The sequence below is a fragment of the Spea bombifrons genome, chromosome 2 (genome assembly GCF_027358695.1).
Source record: "Spea bombifrons isolate aSpeBom1 chromosome 2, aSpeBom1.2.pri, whole genome shotgun sequence".
NCBI classification, from domain to species: domain Eukaryota; kingdom Metazoa; phylum Chordata; class Amphibia; order Anura; family Pelobatidae; genus Spea; species Spea bombifrons.
The window spans coordinates 142,675,833-142,680,832 of NC_071088.1; the positions used below are offsets into that span (position 1 = coordinate 142,675,833).

Consider the following 5,000-nt stretch of genomic DNA (forward strand, 5'->3'; position numbering starts at 1 on the left):
GAGCAAGAAACACATGGCAAAAAGCTCTCCCCGGACTGTGAGACAAGAAAAAGCCTACAACACCTGGTATTCCCAGGCGGTCTCCCATCCAGGTACCAAGCAGGCCCAACCACGCTTAGCTTCCGAGATCAGACGAGATCGGGCGCTTTCAGGGTGGTATGGCCGCAGGTGTGAAAGATTTTTATTTTACTTCTCTTATTCTGTTGCTGCTGCTGCTGCTGCTGCTGCTGCTGCTGCTGCTGCTGCTGCTGCTGCTGCTGCTGCTGCTGCTGCTGCTGCTGCTGCTTGTCGTCAGACAAAAAGAATTATAAGCCCTGGGACAGGACAGAGAAGGTGAGAAGGTTCAAATAAGGGTTTAAAGCTTTGATGATGAGCAAGAAACACATGGCAAAAAGCTCTCCCCGGACTGTGAGAAAAAATTAAATGCCTGCAACACCTGGTATTACCAGGCGGTCTCCCATCCAGGTACTAACCAGGCCCAACCCTGCTTAGCTTCCGAGATCAGACGAGATCGGGCGCTTTCAGGGTGGTATGGCCGCAGGTGTGAAAGTTTTTTATTTTACTTCTCTTATTCTGTTGCTGCTGCTGCTGCTGCTGCTGCTGCTGCTGCTGCTGCTGCTGCTTGTCGTCAGACAGAAAGAATTATAAGCCCTGGGACAGGACAGAGAAGGTGAGAAGGTTCAAATAAGGGTTTAAAGCTTTGATGATGAGCAAGAAACACATGGCAAAAAGCTCTCCCCGGACTGTGAGAAAAAATTAAAAGCCTACAACACCTGGTATTCCCAGGCGGTCTCCCATCCAGGTACTAACCAGGCCCAACCCTGCTTAGCTTCCGAGATCAGACGAGATCGGGCGCTTTCAGGGTGGTATGGCCACAGGTGTGAAAGTTTTTTATTTTACTTCTCTTATTCTGTTGCTGCTGCTGCTGCTTGTCGTCAGACAGAAAGAATTATAAGCCCTGGGACAGGACAGAGAAGGTGAGAAGGTTCAAATAAGGGTTTAAAGCTTTGATGATGAGCAAGAAACACATGGCAAAAAGCTCTCCCCGGACTGTGAGAAAAAATTAAAAGCCTACAACACCTGGTATTCCCAGGCAGTCTCCCATCCAGGTACTAACCAGGCCCAACCCTGCTTAGCTTCCGAGATCAGACGAGATCGGTCGCTTTCAGGGTGGTATGGCCGCAGGTGTGAAAGTTTTTTATTTTACTTCTCTTATTCTGTTGCTGCTGCTGCTGCTGCTGCTGCTGCTGCTGCTGCTGCTGCTGCTGCTGCTGCTGCTGCTGCTGCTGCTTGTCGTCAGACAGAAAGAATTATAAGCCCTGGGACAGGACAGAGAAGGTGAGAAGGTTCAAATAAGGGTTTAAAGCTTTGATGATGAGCAAAAAACACATGGCAAAAAGCTCTCCCCGGACTGTGAGACAAGAAAAAGCCTACAACACGTGGTATTCCCAGGCGGTCTCCCATCCAGGTGCTAACCAGGCCCAACCCTGCTTAGCTTCCGAGATCAGACGAGATCGGGCGCTTTCAGGGTGGTATGGCCGCAGGTGTGAAAGTTTTTTATTTTACTTCTCTTATTCTGTTGCTGCTGCTGCTGCTGCTGCTGCTGCTGCTGCTGCTGCTGCTGCTGCTGCTGCTTGTCGTCAGACAGAAAGAATTATAAGCCCTGGGACAGGACAGAGAAGGTGAGAAGGTTCAAATAAGGGTTTAAAGCTTTGATGATGAGCAAGAAACACATGGCAAAAAGCTCTCCCCGGACTGTGAGAAAAAATTAAAAGCCTACAACACCTGGTATTCCCAGGCGGTCTCCCATCCAGGTACTAACCAGGCCCAACCCTGCTTAGCTTCCGAGATCAGACGAGATCGGGCGCTTTCAGGGTGGTATGGCCACAGGTGTGAAAGTTTTTTATTTTACTTCTCTTATTCTGTTGCTGCTGCTGCTGCTTGTCGTCAGACAGAAAGAATTATAAGCCCTGGGACAGGACAGAGAAGGTGAGAAGGTTCAAATAAGGGTTTAAAGCTTTGATGATGAGCAAGAAACACATGGCAAAAAGCTCTCCCCGGACTGTGAGAAAAAATTAAAAGCCTACAGCACCTGGTATTCCCAGGCAGTCTCCCATCCAGGTACTAACCAGGCCCAACCCTGCTTAGCTTCCGAGATCAGACGAGATCGGTCGCTTTCAGGGTGGTATGGCCGCAGGTGTGAAAGTTTTTTATTTTACTTCTCTTATTCTGTTGCTGCTGCTGCTGCTGCTGCTGCTGCTGCTGCTGCTTGTCGTCAGACAGAAAGAATTATAAGCCCTGGGACAGGACAGAGAAGGTGAGAAGGTTCAAATAAGGGTTTAAAGCTTTGATGATGAGCAAGAAACACATGGCAAAAAGCTCTCCCCGGACTGTGAGACAAGAAAAAGCCTACAACACCTGGTATTCCCAGGCAGTCTCCCATCCAGATACTAACCAGGCCCAACCCTGCTTAGCTTCCGAGATCAGACGAGATCGAGCGCTTTCAGGGTGGTATGGCCGCAGGTGTGAAAGTTTTTTATTTTACTTCTCTTATTCTGTTGCTGTTGCTGCTGCTGCTGCTGCTGCTGCTGCTGCTGCTGCTGCTGCTGCTGCTTGTCGTCAGACAGAAAGAATTATAAGCCCTAGGACAGGACAGAGAAGGTGAGAAGGTTCAAATAAGGGTTTAAAGCTTTGATGATGAGCAAGAAACACATGGCAAAAAGCTCTCCCCGGACTGTGAGACAAGAAAAAGCCTACAACACCTGGTATTCCCAGGCGGTCTCGCATCCAGGTAATAACCAGGCCCAACCCTGCTTAGCTTCCGAGATCAGACGAGATCAGGCACTTTCAGGGTGGTATGGCCGCAGGTGTGAAAGTTTTTTATTTTACTTCTCTTATTCTGTTGCTGTTGCTGCTGCTGCTGCTGCTGCTGCTGCTGCTGCTGCTGCTGCTGCTGCTGCTGCTGCTGCTGCTGCTGCTGCTGCTTGTCGTCAGACAGAAAGAATTATAAGCCCTGGGACAGGACAGAGAAGGTGAGAAGGTTCAAATAAGGGTTTAAAGCTTTGATGATGAGCAAGAAACACATGGCAAAAAGCTCTCCCCGGACTGTGAGAAAAAATTAAAAGCCTACAACACCTGGTATTCCCAGGCGGTCTCCCATCCAGGTACTAACCAGGCCCAACCCTGCTTAGCTTCCGAGATCAGACGAGATCGGGCGCTTTCAGGGTGGTATGGCCGCAGGTGTGAAAGTTTTTATTTTACTTCTCTTATTCTGTTGCTGCTGCTGCTGCTGCTGCTGCTGCTGCTGCTGCTGCTGCTGCTGCTGCTTGTCGTCAGACAGAAAGAATTATAAGCCCTGGGACAGGACAGAGAAGGTGAGAAGGTTCAAATAAGGGTTTAAAGCTTTGATGATGAGCAAGAAACACATGGCAAAAAGCTCTCCCCGGACTGTGAGACAAGAAAAAGCCTACAACACCTGGTATTCCCAGGCGGTCTCCCATCCAGGTACCAAGCAGGCCCAACCACGCTTAGCTTCCGAGATCAGACGAAATCGGGCGCTTTCAGGGTGGTATGGCCGCAGGTGTGAAAGATTTTTATTTTACTTCTCTTATTCTGTTGCTGCTGCTGCTGCTGCTGCTGCTGCTGCTGCTGCTGCTGCTGCTGCTGCTGCTGCTGCTGCTGCTGCTGCTGCTGCTGCTGCTGCTGCTGCTTGTCGTCAGACAAAAAGAATTATAAGCCCTGGGACAGGACAGAGAAGGTGAGAAGGTTCAAATAAGGGTTTAAAGCTTTGATGATGAGCAAGAAACACATGGCAAAAAGCTCTCCCCGGACTGTGAGAAAAAATTAAAAGCCTGCAACACCTGGTATTCCCAGGCGGTCTCCCATCCAGGTACTAACCAGGCCCAACCCTGCTTAGCTTCCGAGATCAGACGAGATCGGGCGCTTTCAGGGTGGTATGGCCGCAGGTGTGAAAGTTTTTTATTTTACTTCTCTTATTCTGTTGCTGCTGCTGCTGCTGCTGCTGCTGCTGCTGCTTGTCGTCAGACAGAAAGAATTATAAGCCCTGGGACAGGACAGAGAAGGTGAGAAGGTTCAAATAAGGGTTTAAAGCTTTGATGATGAGCAAGAAACACATGGCAAAAAGCTCTCCCCGGACTGTGAGAAAAAATTAAAAGTCTACAACACCTGGTATTCCCAGGCGGTCTCCCATCCAGGTACTAACCAGGCCCAACGCTGCTTAGCTTCTGAGATCAGACAAGATCAGGCGCTTTCAGGGTGGTATGGCCGCAGGTGTGAAAGTTTTTTATTTTACTTCTCTTATTCTGTTGCTGTTGCTGCTGCTGCTGCTGCTGCTGCTGCTGCTGCTGCTGCTGCTGCTGCTGCTGCTGCTGCTTGTCGTCAGACAGAAAGAATTATAAGCCCTAGGACAGGACAGAGAAGGTGAGAAGGTTCAAATAAGGGTTTAAAGCTTTGATGATGAGCAAGAAACACATGGCAAAAAGCTCTCCCCGGACTGTGAGACAAGAAAAAGCCTACAACACCTGGTATTCCCAGGCGGTCTCGCATCCAGGTAATAACCAGGCCCAACCCTGCTTAGCTTACGAGATCAGACGAGATCAGGCACTTTCAGGGTGGTATGGCCGCAGGTGTGAAAGTTTTTTATTTTACTTCTCTTATTCTGTTGCTGCTGCTGCTGCTGCTGCTGCTGCTGCTGCTGCTGCTGCTGCTGCTGCTGCTGCTGCTGCTGCTGCTGCTGCTGCTGCTTGTCGTCAGACAGAAAGAATTATAAGCCCTGGGACAGGACAGAGAAGGTGAGAAGGTTCAAATAAGGGTTTAAAGCTTTGATGATGAGCAAGAAACACATGGCAAAAAGCTCTCCCCGGACTGTGAGAAAAAATTAAAAGCCTACAACACCTGGTATTCCCAGGCGGTCTCCCATCCAGGTACTAACCAGGCCCAACCCTGCTTAGCTTCCGAGATCAGACGAGATCGGGCGCTTT

General features: G+C 49.4%; 13 non-coding genes and 2 pseudogenes across 13 annotated transcripts in view; all 15 read right to left on the reverse strand.

Moving 5' to 3' along the window:
* Window positions 1–51: 51 nt before the first annotated feature.
* Window positions 52–170, reverse strand: LOC128479405 (5S ribosomal RNA). The gene has a single exon (XR_008350285.1). It is a non-coding gene; the product is annotated as a 5S ribosomal RNA (ribosomal RNA).
* A 254-nt stretch (window positions 171–424) lies between these two features.
* Window positions 425–543, reverse strand: LOC128477463 (5S ribosomal RNA). Its single transcript, XR_008348434.1, has one exon. It is a non-coding gene; the product is annotated as a 5S ribosomal RNA (ribosomal RNA).
* A 218-nt stretch (window positions 544–761) lies between these two features.
* On the reverse strand, window positions 762–880 carry LOC128476931 (5S ribosomal RNA). The gene has a single exon (XR_008347922.1). It is a non-coding gene; the product is annotated as a 5S ribosomal RNA (ribosomal RNA).
* A 188-nt stretch (window positions 881–1,068) lies between these two features.
* Window positions 1,069–1,187, reverse strand: LOC128478827 (5S ribosomal RNA). Its single transcript, XR_008349727.1, has one exon. It is a non-coding gene; the product is annotated as a 5S ribosomal RNA (ribosomal RNA).
* A 240-nt stretch (window positions 1,188–1,427) lies between these two features.
* Window positions 1,428–1,546, reverse strand: LOC128479386 (5S ribosomal RNA). Its single transcript, XR_008350267.1, has one exon. It is a non-coding gene; the product is annotated as a 5S ribosomal RNA (ribosomal RNA).
* Window positions 1,547–1,773: 227 nt separating this feature from the next.
* Window positions 1,774–1,892, reverse strand: LOC128476932 (5S ribosomal RNA). The gene has a single exon (XR_008347923.1). It is a non-coding gene; the product is annotated as a 5S ribosomal RNA (ribosomal RNA).
* Window positions 1,893–2,080: 188 nt separating this feature from the next.
* Window positions 2,081–2,199, reverse strand: LOC128478308 (5S ribosomal RNA). The gene has a single exon (XR_008349234.1). It is a non-coding gene; the product is annotated as a 5S ribosomal RNA (ribosomal RNA).
* Window positions 2,200–2,406: 207 nt separating this feature from the next.
* Window positions 2,407–2,525, reverse strand: LOC128479017 (5S ribosomal RNA). Its single transcript, XR_008349909.1, has one exon. It is a non-coding gene; the product is annotated as a 5S ribosomal RNA (ribosomal RNA).
* Window positions 2,526–2,750: 225 nt separating this feature from the next.
* Window positions 2,751–2,869, reverse strand: LOC128479567 (uncharacterized; annotated as a pseudogene).
* A 254-nt stretch (window positions 2,870–3,123) lies between these two features.
* On the reverse strand, window positions 3,124–3,242 carry LOC128476268 (5S ribosomal RNA). The gene has a single exon (XR_008347285.1). It is a non-coding gene; the product is annotated as a 5S ribosomal RNA (ribosomal RNA).
* A 221-nt stretch (window positions 3,243–3,463) lies between these two features.
* LOC128479541 (5S ribosomal RNA) lies at window positions 3,464–3,582 on the reverse strand. The gene has a single exon (XR_008350411.1). It is a non-coding gene; the product is annotated as a 5S ribosomal RNA (ribosomal RNA).
* A 266-nt stretch (window positions 3,583–3,848) lies between these two features.
* On the reverse strand, window positions 3,849–3,967 carry LOC128477484 (5S ribosomal RNA). The gene has a single exon (XR_008348454.1). It is a non-coding gene; the product is annotated as a 5S ribosomal RNA (ribosomal RNA).
* A 206-nt stretch (window positions 3,968–4,173) lies between these two features.
* On the reverse strand, window positions 4,174–4,292 carry LOC128479451 (5S ribosomal RNA). The gene has a single exon (XR_008350327.1). It is a non-coding gene; the product is annotated as a 5S ribosomal RNA (ribosomal RNA).
* A 237-nt stretch (window positions 4,293–4,529) lies between these two features.
* LOC128480249 (uncharacterized) lies at window positions 4,530–4,648 on the reverse strand (annotated as a pseudogene).
* A 254-nt stretch (window positions 4,649–4,902) lies between these two features.
* The window catches only part of LOC128476269 (5S ribosomal RNA), a 119-nt gene continuing 21 nt past the window's right edge, over window positions 4,903–5,000 (reverse strand). The window contains exon 1 of the ribosomal RNA XR_008347286.1: window positions 4,903–5,000. This exon is cut by the window's right edge and continues 21 nt beyond it. This is a non-coding gene — a ribosomal RNA (5S ribosomal RNA).